Below are 16,676 nucleotides of genomic sequence, written 5' to 3'. Positions count from 1 at the left end.
GGACAAGTAACGTGAGCTCACTCCATTACGCGGCGCTAGGGATTCGAACTGCTGAACTGCCAACCTTTCTGATCAACAAGCTCAGCGTCTTAGTCACTGAGCCGTCTTCTAGTCCAATCCCCTGCTTAGGTAGGAAACCCTACACCACTTCAGACAAATGGTTGTCCAATCTCTTTTTAAAAACTTCCCGTGTTGGAGCATTCACAACTTCTGGAGGCAAGTTGTTCCACTGATTAATTGTTCTGTCAGGAAATTTCTCCTTAGTTCTAAGTTGCTTTTCTCCTTGATTAGTTTCCACCCATTGCTTCTTGTCCTGCCTTTTGATGCTTTGGAAAATAATTTGACTCCTCTTCTTTGGGGCAGCCCCTGAGATATTGGAAGACTGCTATCATGTCTCCCCTAGTCCTTCTTTCTCTTACGCTAAACATATCCAATTCCTGCAACTGTTCTTCATATGTTTTAGCCTCCAGTCCCCTAATCATCTTTGTTGCTCTTCTCTGCACTCTTTCTAGAGTCTCCACATCTTTTCTACATCATGGCGACCAAAACTGGATGCAGGATTCCAAGTGTGGCCTTACCAAGGCCTTATAAAGTGGTATTAACACTTCATGTGATCTTGATTCTATCCCTCTGTTGATGCAGCCTAGAACTGTGTTGGCTTTTTTGGCAAGTGCTGCACACGGCTGGCTCACATTTCAATGGTTGCCCACTAAGACTCCAAGATCCCCCACACAGTTACTACAATTGAGAGAGGTACCACAGATACTGTACCTGTGCGTTTTGTTTTTCTTGCCTAAATGTAGAACCTTATTTTTTTTTCACCATTGAATTTCATTTTTTCATTTCATTTCATTTTCCTAGATGGACCTGGGGCTGAATCAGTGATGGCTGAAGAATTGTACATGTGCCTGTCATTCAGTCAGTGTTTCCAAATTTTGGAAGCTTTGAGATGTCTTGCTGTAGAATTCTGGGAATTGAAGTCGACACATCTTAAAATTGCCAAGGTTGAAAAATACTATCCTAGAATGATTCCCAGCGCTTTTAATTTTAAGGATGCAAAGTGTCCAGGAACCTATCTTCTTTGAAACACAACTGCCCTACAGGGCCAGAGGTGTAGGTCAAGCCCTCTTTTATCCCCAGTTATTTTAACTAGGGACTGGGGTTGATTGCATGCAACAGCCTGCCTCTGCAAAATTAGATTATGTTCCAGCAGTGCTATCTAGACCTTCTCCCCTCTTGTGTTGCCTTCAGTCTGAATGATGAAGAGTGGATATTTACAACCTGACAATTTACAAAGATCTCTGCTTTATCCTTGTCTCCTGGGCTGATTATTTAATCTCCTAGCTGGCATTAAGAAACTGATGGATAATTGTCCTCACTGTTAGGAAGTTTCTCTTTAATTCCAGGTTGCTTCTCTCTTTGATCAGCTTCCAGCCATTATTTCTTGTCCGGCCTCTGGTGCTTTGGAGAATAATTTGACCCCGCCTGTTGCAGCCCCTCAAATACTGAAATACTGCTCTCGTGTCTCCCCTAGTTCTTCTTTTCTTTAGACTAGCCAGACCCCAAATCTGCAGCCATTCTTCATATGGTTTAGTCTCCAGACCTTTAGTTGCTCTTCTCTGAACTTTTTTCAAAGTCTTAACATCTCTTTTTGTAGCATGGTGACCAAAATTGCTTGAAGTGTTTTAGGTGTGGTCTTCCCAGGGTTTTATAAAGCTGCACTAATACTTTACGTAATCTTGATCTTGATAGAAGCTATCGTCTCAAATTGGCAGAGCAAAGTTGGTTTCCTGGGCTGGTTTCTTCAGAAGAACGGTTAGGTTAATGGACTTGTGATCCTTGGTAGCAGAAACTCTTCTGCAAAATTGAAGATGCCTTTACATCAAGGTCTGAACACAGTTTTGGCAGCTGATGGGGTGTTCTGATGGGTTCCTGTGGAAGGTCAAGCAGCCCGATTAGAGTAGAGGGATGGGTGGGACAGGAGTCATTTGGGATATATATTTTTTTGCAATGCTTTTTATTGCTATCAATTGTCTGAAGGCATTGCAACCATGAAGCGTAAAGACCGCCAAGGTTCCTTCCAACTCTATTATTCTATGTCCAATGTTCTATTAATCTCCTGACTCAATCCCCAACCCATCCTAAAACCCCGGGGGAAGAGTCAAATGTTCAGGGCCTTTCAAAAACTTAATAGAATAGCTGCATACCCACCCTAAGGTGGCTCAGTGGCTAAGACGCTGAGCTTGTCAATCAAAAAGGTTGGCAGTTCGGTGATTCGAATCCCTAGCACTGCATAACAGAGTGAGCTCCCGTTCCTTGTCCCAGCTTCTGCCAACCTAGCAGTTTGAAAGCATGTAAAAAATGCAAGTAGAAAAATAGAAACCACCTTTGGTGGGAAGGTAACAGCATCCCATATGCCTTTGGCATTTAGTCATGCCAGCCACATGACCACAAAGATATATTTGGACAGCGCTGGCTCTTTGGCTTTGAAACGGAGATGAACACCACTCCCTAGAGTTGGGAACAAGTAGCACATACAGTATGTGCAAGGGGAACATTTACCTTATACCCACCCTATGTGATCTAAGGCGGGGTCCCTAACCCCCAAGCTGCGGCCCACTACTGGGCCATGAGCTGTTTGGAACTTGGGCACAGAAGTTGCAGGCAAGCGCGCGCATGCGCATACATGTTGCCCACCACTCACGCGGAACCATCCCCTCCCGACCACCCCCCCCCACCAGTCCACAAAGCTGGAAACGTTGGGAACTCTGATCTAAGGGATGAGCAGAAAACCCTTAAGGAGAAGAGATCCTGCAAATAACCTGGCTCTCTATCAGGTAAGGCTTTAAAGGTGATAATAAATTGCACCTGGAAAGCAATGAGATTCAGTGGGTTCATGCAACTGTGGTGTTATTTGGGGGAACTTTTGAGACATCCAGAATTGCAAACGCTGCTAGATTCCAGACTGTTTTCAAGAGGAACCCCATGTAGAGCTCATTGCAGTAATCTAATCAGGAAGTGACACATTATGAGTGACCGTGAGCAAGCCGAGTTGATAAAATATTGACTAAGTTCGTATCATTTTGTTAAAGTTTGGTTTAATGACTAGAAAACAGGAGACCACGAAGTCCTGCCTTAGCCATGAAAGCTGGCCGAGAGGGAGGGGGGAGACTTCAGGCCAGTCGTTTTCTCTCAGCCCAACCCACTTCACAGGGTTGTTGTTGTGGGGGGAAATGGGAGGAGAAAAGTGTGTTACATACAGTATGTTAGCTGCCTTGAGTTATTTGTAAAAATAATAAAGACCGGATATAAAGAAACAAACAAATGCTTATGAAATAAATAAATCTCAGCCAGGTGCTTTGAACCCAACACCTACCAAATGTGATTTCCTATGTGTGTCATGACAGACACAAAACAGGAGAAATTAGAGAAAGTGGTGGATGTAAAATTAAATCAGTTGTTGTTAGTTGCGAAATCGTGTTCGACCCATCGCAACCCCATGGACAATGTTCCTCCAGGCCTTCCTGTCCTCTACCATCCTCTGGAGTCCATTTAAGCTCATGCCGACTGCTTCAGTGACTCCATCCAACCACCTCATTCTCTGTCGTCTCCTTCTTCTTTTGCCCTCCATTGTTCCCAGCATTGGGCTCTTCTCCAGTGAGTCCTTCCTTCTCATTAGGTGGCCAAAGGATTTGAGTTTCCTCTTCAGGATCTGGCCTTCTAAAGAGCAGTCAGTGTTGATCTCCTCTAGGACTGACCGGTTGGATCGCCTGGCAGTCCAAGGGACTAGCAGGAGTCTTCTCCAGCACCAGAGTTCAAAGGCCTCCATTCTTTGAGTTGTTGTTGGTTTTTTGAGTAATTTTTACTCAATTAAATCAGTAAATCTCACCTATTTCTCTTAGGCTTGTTATTCATTTTGACTTATGGCTTTGAACGTATCCACATATTTAAGTTGAATGCCACTTTAAAATGAGACTGTACAACTGTGGAAACAGGCATACTACCTGCTTCTTTTTATTCCCTCACTGTCAATAAAGGAAGTAGGTTACAATTAGTCAGTCATGTCAAATAGCTATTGCCCAATCAACATGAGATAATCTTAAATACACACAATTGTGGCTTACTCCCTGACTGAAACCAGGCCAAGGTCAACAGATTTCCAATCTGAGCTAAGACCTCTTTCTTGTGACTAATTCAGAATTAGACAGATTTAAATTGCCTTTAGAGCAGTTCCTGCAGAGGAAAGAATGACTGGAATTCTCTTTCAGAAATCACAGAGAAAGTAGCATTATGGTCTGTATTTGAAAAGTATCATTCACCCACCCCCTCCTACCCCAAGGAAATCTGTAACATATTTTTTGTTGAAATTCTTCTTTTGTGTGTGTGTGTGTGTGTGCTGATTTCAACTTTCACACAGTTTCAATAGCTATCCTTAGTAAGTTAGGTAACTTGAAACGGCTGAGCAAATACAAACCTACTTTTCAAGTAGACAGCTATTTGACGTTACAACTGGCAAAACATCTAAGGGAGATATTTATGGGAGTGAGATTCGAACACCTCAACGCAATGGTCAGATATGGGAGATTCCATTCTATACCCCACAATAAGCATCTCTGCATCTGCGGAGCATTTGCAGAGGTAGAAGCCCTGGCTCACATCCTATTGGATTCTTGCTTGTATAAGGGGGTGAGAGACAAGTACCTTGGTCCATATACCGAACGAAGGACCCATTGGGATCCCCATATCAAAACCACTTACTTTATGTGCGGCCAGAGCCTGAAAATAACATTTAACACAGCACAGTGCTTAAACAAAATGGTTCGGTTGAGATCTGCATACATGGGGTAGATTGTAAGGGTGGCACCGAAATATAATTTGATGGCGTTTTATTCTTTTTAACATATTTATGTATTAAATTATATTGTATCTTATCTGATGACTATTGTATTTTATCCTACTCTTATTATAAATTGTTTGTGTAGGATTTTATTGGTGATATCTGTTTGAACCTTGTGCTTTGATATGAGCTATAGGTTAATCAATAAAGCTATAATAATAATAATTAAACCTAACTTGATAAACTGATACTATTTAAATAATAATTTACATATTTTTTAAAAAAATATTTTTCCTTGTTTACTGACAAGCTCAAGCAGACTCAGACTAAGAATTACTTTAAGTACCACAAAAGGCCAGGATGTGTTCCATTCTATCACGCAATCTGGTTTTTAAAAAGTCGTCTTGCTTCCATTTTCCCCCTCCACTCCATTAGCATCAAAATAATTCTGGTGCCTGGAACTATTTGTGAGGTGCTTTGGATCCTGACTTATATTTATGATCAAGAAGCTGTCTTCTTTCACACAACATTAGCTAGAATTGTTTAAGGAGCTTCTGACACAAACAATTTTAATAGGGCTCCACTAATTCGAGGCTCTGGGTTTTCTTGTGACATTCATTTCAATGCCCGGAGTAATGAAGATAAACACAAGCACCATTACGGCTGCATTGTTTGAGGTTGAGATTATCTATTAATTATGCATGCAAAGTTGACAAGATGGTTATGCAACAGTAAAAAAAAAGTAGGGAGAACTGTCACTCAAAAATGGACAGCCTTATTAGTGTTTCCATGTTGGAGAGGCTTCCAAAGCCATGCTTTTTAAGGCTTGGTTAAAATATAACTGGGAAACAACTTCTCATCAAATCTCCTACAGAAAACTGAAGTGGCGGTTTGAAATCTTTTGAGCCCATCGCAACACAGAGTCACAGACAGAAGAATTTTTTTTATCTTATTAACAGCTTCTGTAAATTTTGCTCTACTGCACCTCAACGTACGTTTTACAATCTAATAAAACATTAACAAGATTAACATATACCCAAATTGAAACCCTAACCTTCTAACGACAGAGTAAATTAGACCGGGGGCGGCGGGGGGGGGGGGAGAGGGATTAAAGAGCGTAATATAATGTGGATGAGAAAACCTTAGTATGTGATCAACAAGCTTGCTGACTTTTTAGAGCTTCTAGAAATAACCTCTTTCAAATATTAAGAAGATTCTTGTGGCTTAATCAGATTATGTTTGAAACTGCATGGTGCCAAAAACATGCAACTCTCATGAAAGCTGTACTTTAAGTTCATTAAAAGAGAATTCCCACTAGATAAGATGAGGCACGATTATTCCTTAAAGAAGCTGCAGACTGCAATGACCTTCAAAAAATTAATAACTGCACTGCTGACACTCAAATTATAAATAAGGGACAGCTTGCCGTGGGCTGCTATGATGATGATGAGGATGAGGAGGATTTAAGTGGAGATTTAGACCACCGTTCTTAGTTATATGGGATCAGCCTGCATAGAACAGTGTCTCTATATAATATACATAAATAATTTCGCCTATATCCTTTGACCATGGAGAGGCTATAAAATATGACCTGGTTACAGACGTGCTTCTCTAATTATTTTAATCCACTAATGCTTACAGGAACTATTGCCATGACACTGTAGCTGAAAATTATTCCTGGGGTTGTGAGAACAATGCAAACCCTTTCAAAGCGATAGTTTGGAAAAATGAAGAAACAACTGAAGTAGCTAAGTCCTCCAGAAAGTTTTGGCACTATTGCTAATGAGGGCTTTCTCTTGTCCATATATGTGTGTCCAGACAACATTCCCACAGGATTGCTGCTGAAATATATTAACACAAATGAAGGCTAATTTATGTGTCCCTGGATAATGTTGCAGGGATCCAATCTGGGTCGGTCAGACTAGAGAGAAATCCCCTGAGGATGGGTTAGAACTTAGAAGGCAAAATTTCTGGTCCTGGTGATTGACCCAGATTGGATCCTGCAAATATATTAACTGTCAGATTTTTTAAAAAATGGAATTCTATTGCTCCGTACAAGATACAAGGTTCTTCCATTCCGAACTGAAGCACACAATCACACATTCTTGATCAAAAGAACTAATGATGAAATAGTTATTGAAGGTATTAGAATGCTGTGTTGTAAGAGGGACAGGACACACAATAGTAATAACAAGGTAAAATGTCGCTCTACATCCTTACAGAAGATAAGAATTAGATTGTTGCCAACTGTATTATTGTTAGAAAGCATATTCACAGATTTCCTGAGTAAATAATTAAGCTGATGTAGATAAAATGTAGCCACTCAGCAAGAACTGAGCATGATGATGTTTTCTAGCAATTTTTCACAGAATAATATTGACAGGTTTACAGGCACTAAGGTAAAAGTTCCCCTCGTACATATGTGCTAGTCGTTCCCGACTCTAGGGGACGCGGCACATCTCCATTTCAAAGCCTAAGAGCCAATGCTGTCCGAAGACGTCTCCGTGGTCATGTGGCTGGCATGACTAATTACCCTATAATTATTTATAATTATAAAATTAATAAATATACTTATATAATTAATTATAGGCATTACCCTACAGCAGCGATGGCGAACCTTTTTTGGCTCGCGTGCCAGAAGGGAGGGGAGCGCAGGGGGGGTCCTGCGTGGGCGTGCTGCACTCATAATGCAACACACAAGCCCCCCCCCGTGCCCATGCACGCATGAGAGGCACTCCCCCCATTTTTTTCATGCTTTTTTCGCCCTCCCCAGGCTCCAGAGCCTTTATAGGAGCCTGGGGAGGACGGAAACAGCTCCCCGCCGAGGGCCTCCGGAGGCTTTCAGGAACCTTCAAGAGGCTTCCCTAAAGCTCCCGAAGGGTTAAAAACGACCCTACATGCAAACCAGAAGTCACTTCCGGTTTGCTCGTAGGGTTGGTTTAAGCTCTCCGGAGGCTTCAGGGAAGCCTCCTGAAAGTCCCTGAAGCCTCCGGAGAGCTTAAACCAACCCCACGAGCAAACAGGAAGTCCATTCCTGAACTTCGGGTTTGCCCACGGGGCCGTTTTTTTCGTGCTCCAGAGGCTTCAGGGAAGCTCCTGAAGCCTCCGGAGGGCCTCGGGGGTGGGGGGGCAGGGGAGGCTCTTTTCGCCCTCCCCAGGCTCCTATAAAGCCTCTGGAGCCTGGGGAGAGTGAAAAATGTCTTTAAAAAAGGCTGAAGTCAGCTGGCCAGCGCGCGCATTCACACTGGGCAGCTGACAGGGCAACACCTCGCGTGCCCTGACAAATGGCTCCGCGTGCCAACTGTGGCATGTGTGCCATAGGTTCGCTATCCCGGCCCTATAGTATAAGAACAAAATTAGATGAGGTCCAATTTTGATCAAGAAAAAAGAGCTCATAATATACTGTTCCTATTCACTTAAGATATTTTCCTATAAAAGAATGGCACTTTCATATATCTCAGCATGTTAACTAACAAAAATAATATACTTACAGTTCCACAAGATTTGGAAGTTTCTGAGCAAGGTTTTCTGGCTAAAAAAAAAAAAAGAATATGGACAAAGTTATAGTTTCATCTTTATAAACTCAACATCAATTTGTTTCTTCTTTCAAGCTAGAACCAGGATGAAACTTTGGATACCAGAATCTTAAAGTTACACACCAAACTATGATACCTGTTCCTCTACCTGATTTGGCAATTATTGTATTTAGCCTTGCCTAACCAGCAACCACAAACTCCACCAAGTACGAGTGTGTCAAGTCAACAAGGAATGTTAGTAGCAGACAGCAAATAACCTTCCAATGTGAAACAGGGAATTCTAGAACAGTGGAGTTGGTTCACATTATTAATTCATGTAACCCAAAATCCTAACATATCCAAATTCAGTAACTAATGATGAGATTAGTAATGTATTTTCAAGCTATCCTTCACACTACGAAACAACAGAATAAAATTATATTGATTACTTCAGTCATGGTATTTTAATTACTTTATCAAAAACACAACCCGGGGATGGATTTGTTTTGAAATAAACACGTTACAGTTTATGCTGCGATATCTTTATTCGTGTATGTATAATAATCTGATTTTGCCACACTAAACAAGGAAACCACTTATCTTAATGTATATGCCATAAAAGTTGGAAGTCTCCTAAACTTGAAAGAGTGCTAACGTAGTTTTTTTAACCAACAGCCATTCTTACAGCAGCCAAGTCACAATACTTTAAATAGGACTATCCAGAAACTGACTGATTACCTATCCCCGTAGTTCTCAGCCTTTTTTATTCACCTCATACCTCCTTTAAATACCTTTTGTGACCACGAACCATAGCCACGGACCCCCTCAAGACTTAACTCAAGATTTAAATCATAACATTTCTTTTCAAGCCTTCGCAAATCCCGTGAGAACATTATGGTACATCCAGGGATCCGCGGACCACAGGTTAATAACCATAAATTTTTAAGAATATATGAGATAAGGATTCAAGAGTGAGTATGGTTTAAAGCAGTGGTAGGAGTCAGCCAATTCATACCACTTTGGCAGAACCGGTTGTTAACTTTCCGAGCAGTTTGGTGAACTGGTTGTTGGAAGACATCATTAGGGTAGAGAACCGGTTGTTAAATTATTTGAATCCCACCACTGGTTTAAAGCATATCTTAGAATTTTTTTTTATTCACTACTGTGTTGTTTACAGGAGGTGGGGAGATGCTTCTCTCAAAATGAGTTGCTGAAAGAAGCTTATAAAATATAAAAAGTGCAAAGACGAGTCGTATGTAACTATGCAAAGATAAAACCAAAGCAAAAACAAATCACAGCCAGCAACCACAGATGGTTAAATGACTTGGAAGGGTAGGATATTATTGACAAATTATTTCAATTCGTAATGCAAACAATCCCCTTAGACTCATCCCTTTCAGCTAAGCACATATGCAGAACTGTTCATACCTTCAGCCCTTTTTTCCAGTTAAGAAATACAGGAATTTGAGCTTGGTTTCCACCTACTGGGGAATTAGTGCTCAACACCCTGAAGCTGGGCAACAGTTTCTAACTGAATTCTAACCAAGGGCCAAGTTTTCACTGATTTGATAAGGTAGGTAGTATATGTAAAGGTAAAGATTCCCCTTGCACATATGTGCTAGTTGTTCCCAACTCTAGGGGGTGGTGTTTGTCTCTGTTTCAAAGCCGAAGAGCCAGCGCTGTCCGAAGATGTCTCCATGGTCACCTGGCCGGCATGACTCAATGCTGAAGGCGCACGGAACACTGTTACCTTCCCACCAAAGGTGGTTCCAATTCTTCTACTTGCATTTCTTGCGTGCTTTCAAACTGCTAGGTTGGCAGAAGCTGGGACAAGTAATGGGAGCTCACTCTGCTATGTGGAGCTAGGGATTTGAACCGCTGAACTGCCGACCTTCTGATCGACAAGCTCAGCGTCTTCACCACTGAGCCACCACGTCCTGTAGGCAGTATAGCCACCGTTAAAAAAAAAAAGGCTAACGTTTCTCTCCTTTTTTCCCCATTCTCAAATTAGAATGCCACCCTCAAAAGTCTTTTGTTGAAAACCACCTACATCTTGTAAGACGTGCTTGTCAGATTCAATCTTGCAGGTCTTGTGGGTTCCTTTGATGAAATAATTTCACCTGTCTGGACCCCGGAAGTTCACCTTTTCCATAGCAGTGCCTGCCCTCTAGAACAAGGCTCACCTCAAAATTTGGATGGACCTCACTCTGCAGGGACTGTATTCAGAAGAGCTGTGAAACTCTGCTCTTCCCTGAGGTCTTTGGTGAGGTAGAGTGAGACCCATTGCTGCATTGCACTTGCATTATTTTATTTTTTATCTTATGCTGTAGCAGGTGGTATCCGACCTGCTGCCTGCAGTGCAAATGGCCCTGGACAGCTAGTAATACGGCCGCCCAAAATCGTAAAGTTTTTATTATCTAGTTTTTTTTATTAGTTTGTAATGTAACATACAAAGAGAATTCAAAAGCAAATATTAGGGAAATCAGGAAAGGAAAAAGGGAAGGGAATACCGGGGGAAAGGAAGGGAAAAAGAAAAAAAAAAGGCATTGACTTCCTTTGGTGCAGTAAAATAAGGCATTAAGATCTACCCTCAACTTTTTACTTTTTCATAATAATAGAAACTAGCCATTTCTGTAACAACAAATCTATCTCATCGGTAAAACCCAAGGTCAACGTTTCATCTTTTTCCACCTCAAGCACAAAGTCCAGAAGTGGTTTCCAAGTCGAAGTAAAGGTGTTTGTGGATTTTTTTTTCTTTAATCAGAGCAGTCATCTGCTAATTCCATCATTTTTTTGCAGCGATTCATCCATTGTGGAGGTCGAGGTGACCTCCCATTTCTGCCATTTGTTTTCTATATTCACTTTAAGAATTTTCTGTAGTAGGATATGAATCCTACTCCAATATTTCTAATCTTTTTAGCATTATGTGATTTTATATACATTAAATATATTATATATTTTATATGCGGCTTAAGACAATTTCTCTTTACTCTTCACGCATGCCTTAACAGATTAACAGAGTTGGAAGGGACCTTGTTGGTCATCTAGTCCAACCCCCTGCCCAAGCAGGAGACCTTCAGTGAATAGGAGAACATCTGGAACAGTACTACTTAAACTGGACAACTTTAAGAGACTTCAACTCCCAGAATTCCCCAGCCAGCTCCTTCTCATCCCCAAGAACAAGTCTTTTTTATTCCATCAAAATACCCCAAAATAAAATAATTTAAAAAACAACAACAACTTTGAAACAGACACGATGGCTGGTTTAAAAGATCCGAATTCCCCCTCCACGCCCCACAGAATCAAAACCGATTCACCCCATTCGCGCCATCACGGTGAACAGCTCTGGATAAATTTATCCGGCTCATCAGCAAGGTTGCAAGGGAGAAAAAACCTGGCCTTGCGAGGTAGGCCACCGATTGCTTGCCTTACAGTATTTGTTTCCTGACTTGGCCTACCTGAACAGGTTAACATAGATCGTCCCAAAGGTGCTTTTTCAAGAGGCAACAGGACTTTCTACTTAGACATTTAGTTAACATACATCCTTTTGTTGCCCAACATAAAGAATAACGGACACTTCAAAACATAAATTCTATTTAATACAATAACAAATCTGTTGCTTATTAATTAATGAAATGACATACCAAGGTAGTTAAGGAGTTTCTTTTCATGTATAATCTTTCCAAGTACTGCAGACCTTCATCCTTCAGTAATTCTAAAGGAAAATGATGAAGGTTTCGATAGTTCAGGAATAAATTCTTGTGCCTTTCCAGCTTTGCCTCTGATATCGTCTTACAAAGTTCTGATGCCATGGTGAATCTTGGTCCAGCCACCTTATTAGATCTCTACTCATGGCAAAAATGGATCATTGCTGAAAGAAAGAAAAAAACAGAAGAAAAAGATGATCAGTAATTCTCTTCATGGTTTCCAAAAGCAGTTCTTCAGAAGCATCGTTTTTTTTTTAATCTATGAAACTTTGTCACGCAACGAAAGCAAAACACAGCAAGTTCTTTAACAGTAGAAAACAAACAGCAAAGCGCCTTGGAGTACAACAAAGTTTCAAGCAGTAAAACTAACATAGTAGCAACATTTAGGGCAACTGACCTGAGATATACTAATACAGTACTAAAATCTATGCAAATAAAGTAGGAAAATATTTGTCAAATATTAACTTAATTAACTTATTATACTTTACAACCCAACATTAGCATAACTGCTATGTGTATGAAAATAATGCCCACACAGGAGTGGGTGAGGTTTTAAAGATAGGAAGGCTGCTTGAAAACCTGCTTTATTATGATACTAGCTGCTAACCCGGCGTTGCCCGGAACCAATCCCCCTTACCAGAGGGAGACCCCTTGCTTTTTGTTTGCTTGCTTGTTTTTTAAGAACCAATCCTCTTTACTAGAGGGAGCCCCTTTGTGGGGTACTGTGAAGCAGTTACCATGGCAACACCATTGTGCTGTACAGTAGAAGTCATTTTAAGGCACAACAGGCTGTATCTTAACAGAACTTGAATCCAAAATGCACACTATCACTGTCAAAAGTACTGTGATTTGATACTATAGATATAATTCATTCCTTTTTGTTTCAGCGGCCAAGGCGTTCCAGAGTTATGCTGGAACACCCACCCAGGGACACCCTCAACCAACCACCCTTATTTATATATAGAAATAAGCAGAGATGAACTTAGCTAAGTTGGACACACATCCAAAAAAACAATGGGAATATTTATTTTATTTAAAGCAAAAAAGAGATAAATCTAAGTAGCACCGACAGCAATTATGTAAACCAGTGACAGGGAACTCTGATCCTTCAAAGGCTACCCTCTCCTAACATCTCACAACTGGCCAGGAATATAGGCAATATTAAGGATTCCATAACCACTAGGACCTGCTTTATCATTACAAGCAGCAACTGCTCATCAACTCACTTTAAACTCCCTCACTTACAACCCTGCAACCCCTTAATTTGGGGTAGAGTCATGATGAATGGAGGGAAGTGAGTGTTTACATTCAGCTATAAAAAGGACACAACTTTTAGACCAGATTATGTTGCCAGCTTTCCTTTCCCTCTCGGACTATTAAAAACCAAAAGCAGAATTCAATGAACTTTTGCCCCCAATCAGTGACCGATGACCCAACACAATATGTTAAATTATGCCTCACTGCAACATGCTTTACCCCACATGCTACAACTGAGAGTGCATAAAAGATAACCGTGACATTTTGCTGCATTACGGGATGATGTGCCACTGCCATCATCATGTTCGTTCCACACGAGATTGGCAAGAAGAATAGAAATCGAATATACCTGGAAGGGACCTGGGAGGTCTTCCAGTCCAGACAAGAAAAGCTCAGTCTGGCATGGGATCCGAGAATCAGCAGTCACCACCATCAGCTAAGCAGTGGTGGGTTGCAGGCGGTACGCCCCGGTACGGGCGTACCGGAGCCTGCCCGGAGCACCGGGTACCGTTCCGGTACGGTGCTCCGGAGGGCCCACCTGCCTGCCCGAGCTCCTTACCTGTCCTTTAAGCCTTTGGCACTTTGGCGCTTTGGCGCATGGTGCAAACGGCGCCTGCGCGACGCTCCACTGAGCAGCTGGAGCATCGCGGAGGTTTGCAGAAGCATAGCAGGCAAGTACGACGCATGCGCACACCGCACGCGTCCATGTGGGTGACGCCGGGGTCATTCCAACCGTACCAGTTGAAACAGAATCCGGAACCCACCACTGAAGCTAAGGCTCCCACATCAAGTCTGGAGAGATTCTCAACCATCCAGGTCATGGTTGTCCCAAAGGGGTTTTTTCAAGAGGCAACTAGACTTTCTTGTTTCTTCTTTGAAGATGTTTCACTTCTCATCCAAGAAGCTTCCTCAGTCCTGACTGGATGGTAGAGAATGGAATGATTTCACTCTTCGAATAGTGTGGGAGTATGAACCGATTTCCAGAACATTTGCAAATCCTTCCATTCCCCACTGTCCAGTTAGAGCTTGAAGAAGCTTCTTGGGTGAAAAGCAAAAGGTATTCAAAGAAAAAACAAGAAAGGCCAGTTGCCTCCTGAAAAAGCACCTTTGGGACAACCGTGACCTGGATGACTGAGAATCTCTACAGACGTTTAGCTATACAATTTGGGATGAACACCCTTTGAATGGTGTGGGATGCGGAATGAATTTTAAAAAATGTAGATTACGGGAACTAGGAGCACTACTCAGGTGACCCTGAGATAAACTTCCAAGTCCTTCAAGGACCCTCTAAAAACAGTGGTTTTAAACCTGTGGGTTGGGACCCCTTTGGGGGTGAACGACCCTTTCACAGGGGTCACCTAAGACCATTGGAAAACACATATTTTCGATGGTCTTAGGAACCGAGACACCAATTTTATGGTTGGGGGTCACCACAACATGAGGAACTGTATTAAAGGGTCGCAGCATTGGGAAGGTTGAGAACCACTGCTCTAAAAGGATGCGAAGGACCAGCTGTCTGCAAAGAATATAAATCCCTCCATGCCCCACCCGCCAGTCAGAGCCGAAGAAGCTTCTTGGATGAGAAGCGAAACATCTTCAAAGGAAAAACAAAAACCAAGAAAATCCAGTTGTCTCCTGGGGAGGGGGGGGGGGAAGCACCTTTGGGACTCCCACATCAAGACTGCAAAAGCCCCATAAATTGTGCTTTGGTTCAAAAGGTGATTCGGCTTGACTGTGGTCAGTGTTTCTCCATCTGAGCAAATGACAAGTGTGTGGGCTTCAACTCCCACAATTCCTCAGGCAGAACAGGGAATAGATGGAATTGAATGGCTGGCTGGGGAATTCTGGGAGTTGAAGTCCGCACACCTGTCATTTGCACAGATGGAGAAACACTGACCTCAGTCAAATCGAATCACCTTTTAAACCAAAGCACAATTTCTTTTTTTTTTTTTTTAAGGAGGCAACTGGACTTTGTGGTTTTTTTTTCTTTTGAAGACGTTTCACTCCTCATCCAAGAAGCTTCTTCAGCTCTGACTAGACGGTGGGGAATGGAAGGATTTGCAAATGTTCTGGAAATCCGTTCATATTCCCACACCATTCGAAGGGTGAAATAATCCTTCCATTCCCCACCCTCCAGTCAGAGTTGAAGAAGCTTCTGGGATGAGAAGCGAAACATCTTCAAAGAAGAAAAAACAAGAAAGTCCAGCTGTCTCCTGAAAAAAAAACACCTCTCACCTTTGGGACTCCCACGTAAAGATTGCAAAAGCCTCACAAATTGTGCTTTGGTTTAAAAGGTGATTCGGCTTGACTGAGATCAGTGTTTCTCCATCTGAGCAAATGACAAGTGTGTGGACTTCAACTCCCACAATTCCTCAGCCAGAGCAGGGAATAGATGGAATTGAATGGCTGGCTGGGGAATTCTGGGAGTTGAAGTCCACAAACCTGTCACTTGCTCAGAGGGAGAAGCAGATGGGGGTTAGGCGCTGCAACAACGGCTGCCGACCGCAACGGGGCTGTCACAGCCCCAAATCCATCGGGGTTCCCCCCACCCCCACCCCGCAATCCCCATCCAAGGGGAGCAGCCAGGAAGCTGCTCCTCATCCCCCCCCCGTCCCGGTTTCTATGACAACCGAGCCCTCGGGTTCCACCTCGAGGTGGAAGGAGAGACCGAAGAAAGGCAGCTTCTCTCCCCGTGGGAGAAGCCGCCTCGGAGCCAGCGCGCTCACCGGCGGTTCCTGACCGAAGAAGGGGGAGGAATCTCCTCCCTCTATGCTAAAACATCGGCTCGCCCAAAGGGAACGCCTCCGCCGGCCGTTAACTTCCGGTTCAGCGGAGGCGGAAGTGACGTTCTGGAACACGTGACGTGGGCCTGCGCGGGAAGCGGGCTGAGTCTCGCGAGACTTTCGCTTTCGTCTCCCGTTTGCTGCGCGCTTTGCTCGGTCGCGCGGAACGAGGGAAGGGCGGCTTGGATTGGGGACCACGAGGAAATGTCTGTGGGAGGATTCTTTCAAGAAGATAATAAAATTAGGAAGGAAGGAAGGATGGATGGACAGGCACCTGGGACTCCAGAACCTTCATTCATCCAATGTTTCCCTCTCAAAAACTGGTACCAGCTGCCTTCTGTGTTTGACTTTGTTAAATATCTCAGACATTTGCTGGTCAGGAGAGGAGAAAGTATGGCAGAAGCCTCCCTGGGCAGATTCACTCAATGTTTCTTGTTCCTGTGAAATTAACCTCTCTAAGACAATGTAAAAGTAACTGTTTCTCTCTTTAGAGGGGAGGGGAAGGAAGGGAAGAAAAAAAAAGAAAAAGAAAGGAAAGAAGTGTAGGAAGTTATCACCCAGCCCTCTCCCAGAAAAA

General features: G+C 42.7%; 1 long non-coding RNA gene across 3 annotated transcripts in view; it reads right to left on the bottom strand.

Moving 5' to 3' along the window:
- Positions 1-16,141, bottom strand: part of LOC309397956 — a 39,609-nt gene extending 23,468 nt beyond the window's left edge. For 2 of the 3 annotated variants that reach the window (XR_014176336.1, XR_014176337.1), the window contains exons 1-3: positions 16,043-16,141; positions 11,997-12,223; positions 8,329-8,369 (exon numbers count right to left, since the gene is read on the bottom strand). This is a non-coding gene — a long non-coding RNA (uncharacterized lncRNA). Of the gene's footprint in view, positions 1-3,928; positions 4,026-8,328; positions 8,370-11,996; positions 12,224-16,042 lie in introns of those variants that run through there. The other variant, XR_014176338.1, reaches the window with a different exon arrangement.
- Between the last annotated feature and the right edge of the window lie 535 nt (positions 16,142-16,676).

Source organism: Natrix helvetica, assembly GCF_964273705.1.
Source record: "Natrix helvetica genome assembly, chromosome: 12".
NCBI lineage: Eukaryota > Metazoa > Chordata > Lepidosauria > Squamata > Natricidae > Natrix > Natrix helvetica.
The sequence above is the reverse complement of the archived record's forward strand: the minus strand, read 5'-3'. Positions and strand labels throughout refer to the sequence as shown.